This window comes from Anastrepha obliqua, chromosome 1 (assembly GCF_027943255.1).
Source record: "Anastrepha obliqua isolate idAnaObli1 chromosome 1, idAnaObli1_1.0, whole genome shotgun sequence".
Classification (NCBI taxonomy): domain Eukaryota; kingdom Metazoa; phylum Arthropoda; class Insecta; order Diptera; family Tephritidae; genus Anastrepha; species Anastrepha obliqua.
In genome coordinates, this window is record NC_072892.1 from 114,639,467 (window position 1) to 114,653,252 (window position 13,786).

General features: G+C 38.8%; 1 non-coding gene across 1 annotated transcript; it reads left to right on the top strand.

Annotated features, from left to right (window-relative positions):
* Nucleotides 1–10,513: 10,513 nt before the first annotated feature.
* LOC129236640 (U2 spliceosomal RNA) lies at nucleotides 10,514–10,711 on the top strand. Its single transcript, XR_008581697.1, has one exon. It is a non-coding gene; the product is annotated as a U2 spliceosomal RNA (small nuclear RNA).
* Nucleotides 10,712–13,786: the final 3,075 nt, after the last annotated feature.

Consider the following 13,786-nt stretch of genomic DNA (forward strand, 5'->3'; position numbering starts at 1 on the left):
TTCGCCGGTTGGTTTTCGGAGTCTTTGGGAGGACTTTCGTCCTCTTCTTGTAACTCCACTGCCTCCATTTGGTCAACTAACTCTTCGGTCGTTATATTTTCAGATTTCAGCCTGAGGGTCACTTGTATGAAGCGGTAGTTTACCCTACCATTGTACTCCTTCAGGCTGGCGGCTGATTTTTGGTCTACCGCTACGACTAGCGTTACGTTGGAGCCTTTTTCGGCTCTTCTTAGCAGGCGCCAGGAATCAACATTGAGGCCTTTATTCTGCCCCTGCACAAAGTCCAGTATCTTGGCTGTCTCGACTTTGACTGAGTTGGGAAAGTACCCCACTGCGATCCGAGAGTGAGGAATTTTGGATTCCTCTGTGGCCCACAGTGTTGCACCCTCCCACGGCGACGCATTAGAAATGGCCGCCTTAACCCATTCCGCCGAAGTGCTCTCCTTACAATGCAGGACAAGGTATCCTGCCTTGTAAGTAGTGCCCAAGAACGCTGGTTTTGTGGCCATGTTTTTCCCCGCCAGTATTTTGTCTAACAGGAGTTGTTGGATGGAGTCCATTTGCTCGGTTGTCAGTACCGTGTTGGGGTAGTCCCTAGCAAGTACTGCTAACCTGACTCCTGTTGTTATGTCTTTGTATGTGGCAGTGGGCTGCCACTTTTTGCTCTTTAGAGCTGCGTCTTTCGATGTGGACGGACCATCATCTTTAGGCCGCTTTTTTGCTGTTGCTTCGGGTGGTGTGTCCTCAACCGACCTTAGTCGTTTCGGCCCCGTCGTTGGTTTTCCTGTGTTTTTGCACATGGGTTCCAGAGCCTTAGCATAAGCTTCTTCCCTGGTTAGCCCTTTTTTTAGGAAGTGTACAAGCCTTCTCTTGCCCGCACCACTGAGCCTTTTTGGCTGTTCCTTTTTCGGCCCTTCGCCATCGGTGTTTGGAGTCGTCTCGACTTTTCTGTTACGCGAGGATAATTCCGTACTGAGATGTAATAACCAAAGCGATATAAATATCTCATAAGCCTCTCTAAAGACATATATCACGTTGCGGAGTGCGCCATTATATGTATAGGCTCAGGGTATGGTCTAATGATTAATGTCGATTCTGCGATCTATCATAACATATAAAACCATTACGCTTGATTCTCGAATGCGTTGTCGCAGTAAAAGTATCGACCTTGTACGGTAGGAAAAGAGAGACAGAGACTCAGCCTAAGGAAGCTCCGTGCTGGGTTCAATACTGAAACTGGGTCGGGATGAGATATTGTGAATAGAAGAAAGCAAGAAGATCCTAAAGTCGAAATACAAACCGCCATTTCATTCATTCATTCATATACTGTTGCTACAACAATAGCAAAAACTTTGCGTTCCTTTTTCTACAATCCGCTCTACTCTCCTCTTATTGAAGCTTAATTGTCATAAAAAAATAGACAGAAATCCAATTTTATTTAATTTATTATATACATATATATTTTTTTTAAATTTATCATATAGCGTTTACTTTTTGAACCACCTATTTTTTTGAGAATGGGAACACACATGACATGTCAAATATGTTCATAATTTACTTAAAGGTTTGACATTTACGAAATGGGACGCTCTACGCTTGAACAAAATTGGGAAATATTGAAAACCTATTTCCAAAGTGGTGAGTCTTCTTCTTCTTCCGCGGTTACAGTAAATGGCGAGCGTTACCGTGACATGCTCAACGAGTTTTTGTTTGCAAAAATTGAAGAGAATGACATGGACGACATTTGGTTTCAACGGGACGGTGCAACTTGTCACACTGTCAAAGTTACACTCGAACTTTTGGCTACCGTTTTTGAACTCCGATATCAATTGGCCGCCTCGGAGCTGTGATTTAAGCACGTTGGACTATTTTTTGTGGGGAGCCGTTAAGGACAAATGCTATGCGAACCATCCAGAGACGACTGATGCTTTAAAACACGAAATCGAAGTTGCCATTCATGAAATTGGATCCCAAACAATCGAAAATGTGCTTAAAAATTGGGTTGATCGAATGGCCTACTGTAAAGCCAGTCGTGGCAGTCATTTGAACGATATTATTTTTCATTCATAAATGACAATGTTAAATATTCAAAATAAAAAAAAAGTTTGAAAAAATATTGATTAGGTTTTTTTTTATAGCCGATTCAAAAAGCAAATTTTACATGGCCCACCCTATAGTAGTGCTTCACCTGAATGAAACCTTCATATAGCTCATATAGCAATTTCATACAGTTAATTACATAAATTACGAATGCCGTACTTAAGGCAAAAAACATTAGGTACCTGAAAAGGCGGAGTGATATATCCTATAAAAACTTAAATCTCATATCGTGTGTAAAAAATAAGTGAATCCACGGAAATTTCAAAATTTTAAAATACATTTTATGGATCGCTACCAGGGTTTGAAGAAAATTACATTATTTTATTACATTGCACATTTCAATTGAAATTGGATAAAACGTATTACTAGCAGTGAGGTGGCTGCAGTGGCCGAATGGGTTGATGCGTGACTAAAATTCGGAAGCGCCCAGGTTCGAACCTCCAGGCATGTAGCATCAAATGATAGGAAAACTGTTTTTTTAATAGCGGTCGCCCCATGGCAGGCAATGACGAACCTTCAAGTGTATTTGTGCCATGAAAAAGCTCATCTTAAAAAATTATCTACCATTAAATCTGTAGGTCCCTCCATTTGTGGAATAACACGAAGACGCGCACCATTAATAGGAGGAGGAGCTCGGCCGAACACCCAGAAAGGGTGTAAGCGCCAATTATATATATATAAGGATTGTTACTGTTATTGTTCGATTTTATGATCACGGGCGATACAAATTTAATTAAATTGTTTAAAAACTTATATTTTTGCCACCCTTTTGTGTAAAACGATGCTGCAGCTGGACACAGGATTCCATCGTTGTTATTCAATTCACTTCAGTGGCTCGGTCTATAGTTTTTTGTGTACTAGTTTATACAACTTCCGTCATTTTAACGCAGCCAATAACTCTGAACACTAATTGGCGTTTTCCTGAATTTGCACCTTTCAGTGAAAAACCGCAACATGCAATTTTCATAATTTGAATTTACTTCAAAAAATGTGCAAAAAAAATATTTTAAAATTGACCAGACCAGCCCACTTGCCGGCGGCGAAATATTATGAGTATACGTGAGCTTTCGATGCTTTCCTGCTTTAACATGGTTGTATGTATGTATGTATGTTTGTATGTATAAGTAGTTCCCGAATGTGAATGTGTGCACTTAAAAAATCGGGTTCATAACCGAATAAACCACAAATTGGGTGGGCAATAAAAAGTAGTTATTAAAAAGGTGCTAGTATTTTGTTTTTTTTTTTATGAAGGTGTCATAATAAGAGCAAAAATTAAACGGAGCGCGTATGTCTACACATTTATACGAGTAAGTAGGTATGTAAAAAGTTATAAACAATAAAGAGACCAAACAAAAAGTAAAAAAATTAAAAACAAAAACAAAAAAACAACATAAAGCTCACAAAGAGGAGCAAAAAGTCAAACAAGATGTGCGGCCATTTAATTCAAAATGAGGTTATTTAACGGATCATTCAACATAAGCACTAGCAACATTGTGTTGAACGTTTGATGGTGGATGTAGTGGTGGTGGTGGTGTTGGTGGTGGTTGCGGTGATTGCGGTGGTCAATGCCATGATCGCGGTAGCACTAATGCCGCATGCTTGAGATGCGCCACAAATGCATGAAGAGGCATTAGAAGTGCGGAGAGTGGGGTGAGGGTGCTAAAAGCTCGTTCGTACCCGTTGTTGTGGCATTGACCATAAAAGTGCGTGCGCGCTAAATAAATGCGGACACAAGCGCTTGTGCAGATCATGATATAACTACATACAACAACAAACATACAGTTCAGTGCAATATATATATGCATGTGTATTTGTATGTATGTGCATAAATCGTTCAAAATTGAACAAGCAATAGCTTTTAATTGTAAAAAAAAAACCAAAATTATGTGCAAAACGGCGGCGTGCCATCATTAAACTTGCCTCGTACGAACCCCAAATTTGAGGCATTTAAAACGATGCAATTACAGATGAATATAATCCACAGGTTCAATGTATCCTTCGCGCTTAATTGCATTTGCATTTTTCATACATTCGCTAAGCGCTTCAAAATTTGCTTATTGTTGTTTTTACTACTTTTTTTGCTATAGTTGATGTCGCTAATTAGTTTGACGGTGTAGTTAATCTCGCTGACTTTGATTAAGTTTTCGAATTTGTTTAATTATAGTTTTTTCACTTCTTTCCACTTCACTCTCAATGACTTGCAATTACGATGTAGGGTCGAACTGTGAGCGGAACGATCCTTAAACTTTCATAGCTACCAGCGCATAGTACAAGTAATTGTTGTTTATGGCGTTTCTTATTGCCGTGTTAATTGAGGTGTCATCAGTCACTTAGTCACATACACACACGCACAAAGTTGTAAGCATGGCCGCGGCGGCATTTAATTGTTTTAGTCACCTCAGGAAGAATCGCGCTAAGGTCAGATTTATATATGGTACAAATACATATATGTATGTATGCATGTAGTATGTGCATGTATGTCTGCATGCACTCCTAGGTATGTATTTGTGGGTATTCAACGCAGTTATAAATTTGCGCGCGCGCACTTGCAACAACGACCGCACTCAGACACGAACTAACTAAAGTGAAGCGGTGTTGGCCAAAGCGACACCAGCCTAGCTTCACACCACTCCACAAATTACTCCAACTGCAGACAACAAGTAAATGTCGAAGATGGAGCACCACAGCAACAACAACAGCCAGTACTTGGCTAACTGACTAGCTCATTCAACTGGTTGTCTAAGTGGCTCGATGGCTAGCTGCCTAGATAGTTAGATGGTTAGATGGCTTGCTCCCAGTTGCCGCCGTGGTGGTGCAATAGTTGCTGCCGCTAAAACCAAACTACCTATATCTATGTGTGCAAGTATGTACTTGCTGCTGCTGCCCATTCTACGTCGGCTCGTCACTTGCTACGCATTGCCGTGGCAGCTTGCTCGCCCACTTTTGGTCACATGTCGTACACCCGAGTGTGAGAGAGGAAACAGCGGCTCATGTTGCACCAACTCTCCAACTAGCTGCCACTTCTGGTGCGGATTACGATGGTGACTTGTGACAGCAGCGCATGCGCTTATCAGTCAGCCAGCTGTTGAGTTGTTGCCCGCATAAGGAAGTGTTGAGTTTCGCAGTGTGGAAAATGTGGGAAATGTATGTATGTATTCATGCGTGTGCTGTGGTAGCAACGAAGCTGGGTTTGACGTAAAGTCGTCTGATGCCAAGAACTTGCCGTAAAACAAAAAAGTGAGTGCGCATTGAAAGTACTAAGCAGTAGCAGTAGCAAATGGTGATTATGCAAAGACCCAGTTCAAGATGAAGATTCGCATACGCTTCTACTTATGGTAAAACCTTTCTGCCACGCTTTCATTGGATTAACACAAATATTTCCATGTCATGGATTTCCGCAAAAACTTCCCGAACGCTTTCTTTTTCATTTTCATATTAAATATTCAGCTGAATAAATAATTTTTAGCAGTCATATTTTATTCAATAGAAATTATGTTTAATGTGTACAAAAACAATAATGCAATGTTTTGCCATTTCCCTACTGGTGGCAAAAATAACACTACGCTACTAAATTGAAAAGAGTCGAGTAACTTGGAACGCCACAAAGATAAGTTTCGGGAATTATTTCTGCTATCGCACTTCCACGTATTAATTGCTGGAATATCACATTATGAATGTAAGCAAATGCACTTATGAAATGTTAAAATAAAACAAACAAAAAAATTGGTGGGTATGGGAATAAATTTCCACACTGGGTAACTGGGTGCTACATCAATTGACGGAGAGGGATATCTAGAGTCGTTTGGTGATGTGTGAGATGCTTCTTGAATGGCAGATAAGAAGAGGTTTTCTGCATCGCATCGTCACTGGCCATGAAAAATGGATCTATTATGATAAATCAAGCGTCGAAAAAGTTGAAGCCTGCCAGGTGAACGAGATCCATCGACAGTGAAAAAAATATTCATGCTTCAAAGGTTATGCTGTACATCTGTTGGGATCAGAAGGGTGTCATCCATTATGAACTCCTCTAAAACCATCACTGGCGTTTGCTACCGACTGCACCTAATACATTTGAATCGAACTCTCAAAGAGAAGTGGCCAAAATGGGACAGTAGACATGACAAACTGATTTTGCGGCATGACAACGACAGACCACACATTGCTACTTCGGTCCAGAAATATTTAGAGAGATTGAATTGGGAAATCTTATCCCACCGGCTGTATTTCCCAGACATTGCACCTTCGGATCACCATCTATTCCGATCAATGCAGTCAGTCTGCCCTTATTGGAGGCGGTTCATTCTTACGAGAGCATCGCAAACCAGTTCAATGAATGAATCAAGTCAAAAGAGCTCGAATTTTTCGTCAGAGGGATCCGTATGCTGCCTGAAATATTAAGTAAAGTTGTGGCTTTCAGTGGAATATACTTAATCCCAAACCAATAATATATATATAATTGGAGCTAACAATCTTTATTAGGCCCGAATTCTCATCCAATTTATGGTGTTCGTCTTGATGTTGTTTCACAAGTGGAGGGACCTACATTTTTATGCCGAGCCCGAACGAAATATGGTTTTTTTTAGGAGCTTTAGCTGTAGAGGGTGACCATTAGAAAAAAACTATTTTATATCATTTGGTATTTCATGCCCGGAGATCCGAACCTGTGCACTTCTGAAAGATAGTCACGCACCACCCATTCCGGGCCGCGGTGGTATTATGCAAAATAAAATTAAATTGAAATTAGAAGTGAGGTCACTGTAGAAATTTCAAAAAATTTATGTTTTTTTCTTGCTTACAAGATGCCCGTGTACAAGGTGGTGCAAAAGTAATCACCGACAAATATATAATATTTGAAAGCGGCGTCGTACGTTAAAAATATTTGACACTTGTCAGCTGCAGTATACAAACAGACAAGCAAGGGAGCGCGTAATGGCCAAAATAAAGATTTCCATCACTCAAAATAATTTTTTTTTGTTTTATTTACTAAAGAAGTTATTGAGAAATAAAATTGAATGACTAATTATGCGCTTAGTTTGTACTTTAAAAAATGGATTGAATATAAATATTAAGTTTAGAAAATGTCTGAATATTCTTAATTAGTTTTCTTCCAGGTGGATGCGCATTGCATCGAAAATTTTCAACGGTTTTTTCTCAGAACTGCATGTTTCCACTGGGTTGGTCTCATAATTCGAACGAATCTAACATAGACCGATTAACTAAAATTTTAACTCTATATTCACAATAAAATTCTGAACGGAAGCTTAAATGAACTACTTTAAATATTAATTAGTTAGTGATTTTATGCACATTTTTCGGACAATTTTTGTTACATTTTAATTTTTGATTTTTGAAAAATTAAATTATCTACAAATTCCCACGTACCTTTTTGGATATTAACATGAATAACATGGGCTCATATGGCTTTTTATCTGATATGAGATTGGTTCTCTGGGCACATTTTTGTGCGGGAGCCCCCTTTTTTCTCCAAACTATAATATGATAGCACTGTTGGATCCCGGAGTCGATTTTAGTGTGCAAAGTTAGATGAATTTTAAGCATCTGCGTAATCGTTCGTTTTACCTTATAAAAAACAAAAATTTTATTTTATGACATGTAAATGGAGAACAGACTGCAATGACAGTTTTCCAATTGTTATGTTCAAACAGTTACCAAAGTGACCAATGATTTGCAGCTCTCAAAATATGCTGTGTGTTTTGCCAATTCATCATGCATCTTTAAGACGCTTGGAACGTGGATGGAACCCCGCGCGACACTCACCACCTATTCACATACGTCATTAAACCCACTCACCTAACGCCCTTCTTATTTGGGCCCGCCCCGTCGGAACAGCATGTTTCTTGGACCTGCCGTTAGATGAGATAGACGAGGACGACCGATATTGACTACACTGTACCGGCAGCGATTGATGCCGATGCCCTCGAAGATATATGAAAAATGTCATACTCCACAAGCAATGAAAAAAGAATTTAATTGATATCTCAACATAGCTTGTTTTATTCTATCTCGACCCGCCCTTATGGGAAACTCTACATAAATTCAAAAATATATTATATTATAGATCGTCTCCGGAAAGTAGTTGCACGTGCTTTATTCTTCAGGTTTGAATTTGTTTCCTTTGTTCACCTCCCCAAGTATTTGGTTTCAATGTCAACATAATCGACACAATCTCAGTTAAGAACCTCTGCCACAGCTTATAGCAAACGGAACGCACAATGCATCGTAATGCAAATCTGCTAAGCAAATTCTTTAAGCCATTCATCATCAAACTTCAGGTTTCACGCTCCACATTTTAGCAATTAAAGAAATGCTTAAATTTATGGCGGGATCCAACACTTGTTAATAAATACAGCATTTGCGATACTATCGATTGAATGCTAATAAATTTTGCAAAGTAATTTGGGTTCACGACTTTTTGAGAAGATCATTGACCGAAACATTTAACCCTCAACAAGCATCGACACAATTTGTTCCTCAACTGAACACAGCATGGGATAAAAACTTCCCCAAACAGAAAATTTAAGAAAAAATGTTTAAATTTTAACGTGAAAGTGCGTCAAGCGGATTAAGAGAAAAACAAATATTTTCGTAGAAATTCGCTAATTGCTCATCAATTTGTGGAAATTTTGCATTATTAGCATTAAAAACACTCTTCTTGGGAAAAATTAGTAGTAATGATAGGACCAAACAAAATCATGTTAATCGTACATAGTTGTGTTGGCTTATAGTAGTTAATCACTGAAAAGAAAAATTTTAAATTTATTAGGAATTTCATGAACTTGGGCCAAATGTTTTACATCCGTAGATCCTCTCAGCGCAAATGGTGGCATTTTACGGACTTGACTTACTTAAGTTTCAAGCTCGTATGCTTCTTTGCGAATATTGAAAAGAAGAAATATAAAACTTCACTTAAAAAAAAATATATCAACTGCTGTGAAAAATTGCCCCACCCCATCAATCAAAGGTTAATGCATCATAAGGAGTTCTTTGTTCTGTCTGCTTCAGCAAATAATTCTAGATCTTTATGGTTATCTGTATTTGAAAAGTCATAGAATAGTTTGATTGGCACTAAAAATCCTTTCATTTCCATGAAATACGAGTAGGAGAACAATAAGGATTATACGATGTGCCATATCATACACACAGCGGTATTAGCGGCTTTATTGAAAACTCGTATTGCATATTTAGGTATGTTCGATTCAAAGCAATTTAATTAAATTTGTTGTATCATATAGACAGGAAATACATATTTACATACATGCATTTATGTATTGATTTGGTTGTTGTGCGCAGCTGCACCAATTACATTTCTCTAATTTTTTTTAGTGCGAGAAAATTCGAATGAAGCGCTTTTAAATGAATGGAAAAACTGATAACGGTGTTACATAATATAATGTTTTAATAAAGACATAACAATTTGTAGAGTGTTACTGTTATAGAAAAATCATGCATGGGCCATCGACCAACAGAGGTTTAGCTTGAGGTCTTCCCTTTCGAATCCAGAACCTCTGACTTCTGTAAGCAAATTAGTAAGCCGTTAAAGCTATTTGTTATTTCGTCGGAAAAATCTTAAGACATGGCAAGAAGACATACCGATTTATTCGTAATGTCTTGAAGGGGTTAAGAGGCTTCTAGAATATCGGGATTTATCTGCCAGACTATCCACCTTTTACGGCGGATTGATATGCTTTTTAAGGTGAAATCGGCCATAAAAGAGGTTTTTAGTCTACTAAATTCGTGTAACAGAATGCGACACACGTCCTGAAGGAGCTAATAGAAGAGGACTTGCAGCACTGTTTCGAATAATGAAGATTTGCGTGAATCGTTACATAATATCTCAAGAATATTGGGTGGGTAGGTATGTGAAATAGTTGAGGTACCACTCTGACACTCCCCAAGTAGCATTAGCGCTTGATACCATTATGAGACCTCCAACAGGCAGAGGTTGGTATCTAACTTTTGAAGTGAAAACTTCTTTAGAATCGTTGGGAGTGATTTGAGAAAAAGTGAAACGAAAAAGCGACCCTCTTGGCTACGAAGCGTTATATTATATGTTGATATAAACGTAGCGACGAACTAAATAACTTTTAGGCCAGCGCCGACAGCATGGCGCGATAGCCGAGCGGCTAGCAATGTGAGCTTCCGATCCAAAATTCTTGGTTCGAATCACAAGAAAAAAAAAAAATTTTTTTTTTTTTGAAATTTGCATTGTAGGACATTTCTGATTATTTATTGAAAACAGGTTTTTGGCTTTTCTATTTTTGGTTTAGATACTGAAAGTCAGTTTAAGTGAATCGGTATAAATATTTCGTACATTAATTTTTGTGAGCGTGTAATTCTCAAAAGGTTTATTAGAAAATGTATTGACAAGGTAGTTTGTTGGTTGTGTATGGTTATCGCTTCTCGGCCTTATGGCTAAGATCAAAGTGTGGTATCTGTTCTTATCAGCTTAACATCTGATAGATCCTCCATCCGAGGACAACAAATGTTAAACTGATTTTTGGAAATGGGCGGAGTGTTTTAGGCGCTTGCTCCACCTCTGCCACGGGTTGGCCCGGTATTGCAGTACCGCCGGGATTTCGGCCCAAATTACTGAATAAATACAAGAAGAAATATACTAATACATTTAGCTTTGGTGGGAAGAGACATAAATTTTTATATGAATACAAGTAGACGAAAATGGAAGAAATTTGTAAGTCTGTTTCTTCGGTCCGTTTGGGTATTTTTTTTGACAACATCGAAACCAAAGCATTTGTATCATATTTTAGCTATCATAAGCCACTCGTATCATTTGTTGAAATTGAGAACATTGAGGATGAATAATAATAAAATGAAGAAAATAAAATATGAACTTTATAGCAATATTATAATGAACCTATAATTATCCCGCCCCTAATGCTGCTTTCGTCTCATTCTCTCTCAGTTTGTTTTACGGAAGGTTTCACTTCTATCGCGTCTAACCGTTAGACTGGTATTTTTTTTTATTCAAAATTATCTTACAGGTGTTATTAACGGTCAAAAGTCATATCTTCGAAGAATTAAAAATCTTATTATATATTTTACAAACATTAAAAAATTGGTGTTGTTTTAAATGTGATTAACGGCAAAAGAAGAAATCGGAGAAATTATTAAATATTACCTACTTGTGACACCAACTCCTAAAAATAAAAAGAAAATTGGTTTCGTGTAATAGCCACCCGAGTTATCAACAGTCATCAAAGAAATACTGTAAAATGTACCGAATCATCTGTTTGCTGACTTCCATTGTAATACCATGTAACTCACAACTGAATATTACAAACAAAAACCAGCAAACGATTTTTTTTAGTGTGAAATTTCACCTTGACAACGAGCGTAAACTTTAATTGGTTTGTTCGATACTTTACGAGATATCGATTACTACATCCATCTACCGAGAAAATATTGGATTTCTTTTTCTCCTTTATTTTCTCCTATTTCTTTCTTTTATTTTGCAAAATTCTGCTCGCGTTATCATACGCATGGACGGACGGACGGACATAACTAAATCGATTTCTCTCATCGTTATGAGCATTTCGGTATATATCTATGTATGTCTATATCTATCTCTGTCTACGAGTATATCAAATGATCGGGTATAAAAATGACCAGATGAGAAACAACCCTAAATCTATAATTCTGAAGTGTTTTTTGGAGGTTCTACGGTTAAACGAATTCTCTTCTTCTTGATTGGCGCGATAACCACTTACGCGATTTTGGCCGAGTTTAACAAAACGCGCCAAGTGAAAGCCAGTTCTTCTCCTCCTGATCTTTCCAACAAAGAGGAGGCGTTCCTCTTCCTCCGCTACGTCCAACTGGTACATCGAATACTTTCAGAGCCGGAGCGTTTGTATTCATCCGGACGATATGATCCAGCCAGCGTAGCCGCTGGATCTTTATTCGCTACGCTATATCTATGTCGTCGTAAAGCTCATACAGTTCATCGTTCCACGTCTGTGACGGCGAGTAACCAACGTGTAAAGGTTCAAAAATCTTTCGCAGAATTTTTCAAACACTATAAGGGACGTCTCATCATCGGATGTTGTCATCGTCCAAGCTTCTGCGCCGTACAATAGGACGGGCATGATGAGAGCCTTGTAGAGTGTTAGTTTTGTTCGTCGAGAGAAAACTTTACTGCTCAGTTGCGTGCTTAGTCCAAAGTCATGGGCATGTTGGGAAGAGAGATTATACGTTGGATTTCCAGGCTGACATTGTTATCGGTGTTAATGTCGCTTTCTAGATAAACGAAGTCCTTTACAACCGTGAATTCATAACTGTCACGAATTAACATTCCCAGTAAGCGCACTAACTCGAAATCCCCTTGCATTGCAGTGAAGGGTATATAGCATAATAAATGTAAAGAAAAATGCGGCCCATGTAATTATACTCATGCTAATCAATATCGTAGTTGGCTTAGCTGAGTGAGCGCTCACTGCACCGTTAAGCACGTCCGATGCACCTAACCATAAATTCCACCCCGCTGCTCGGCATTTCTCATTGATAGAGAGTTTTCATAAACTTGTATACTTAACACCTTTTGCTTGCAATGCTTTTTGCTTTCCATTCTTTTGTCTCTAGTGTGCATTTCATTGCGCAAGTTCTTTCTTTATTTTCCTCTCGTTGCTCTTCTCGAGTCTCTATTATTATATTTATATACCGACAGCCGCTCCAACAGTTGTGCTATTGTTCTTTATTATTACTACACAACAACGGCAACTTTGTTATGATGAATATTGCACAGAAGTGGTTGTGGCAATGGCAATGGTGGCCACAAGGCAGCGATAAAGACAGCGCAGCAACAGGTTGCATGCCATTCCATGTCTACCAGCAAGCGATGTACATCGGTGCGCCGTTTGGTCAGCCACCAGCTGTCAAAGTGGGCAGTTGTATGGCTCGTTCTTTTCTATTGCCGCATAATATTATACAAATGTTTATAGTCTTGAATTGGGAAGATGTTTTACCAGCTGCAACAAGAGAGTCTTACCGTTAAAGAGGTATTTTGTTGGAGGAGTCCACCGCAAGCGAGTGGGTTTGTGTGTGATTACTACACGGTGGCGCACTAGTTCGATGCTCACTGGGTCTATACGAAAAACAAATAATATAAAAGTTTTTTTTTAATATTCGGTATTTTATCGGTCCCTTAGATAGGTTGTGGCAAACGTCCGACTGCACTTATGTATGTTATGAAAAGGCTTCTCATTAAAAATAATGTGTCATTCGGTGGCAACAAAAAACATTGGGTTCTTCTATTTATGGGAGTATACTGTGTTGCCCATATTCGACGGACCCGACGGATTTCGATGACTCTTTGGGCCCATTCCAATCGACGAGGCTTGTCCGCAGGCAACAATTTTTGCGTCAATTGAATCTTATACGGGAATAAATGCAAACCAATGCGGATAATTCGTTGTAAAGTGGTCCGAGCAATGCCCAACTGCTGAGAACGGCGATTTTGGGATGTCCTTGGCGACGTCTCAACACTGGCCCGTACAAGAGCATTATTCTCATCGCCTTGGTCGGTTTTGATTTGGCCTCTTTGGATTAGAAAGAGCATCACCAGTCGAAAACCTTTCGTACAAACGTTACATGGTGTTCTTAGAAGGCGCACTTTTCACATTATTTAATTTTTTAACGCACGTTGAGTTCTCAC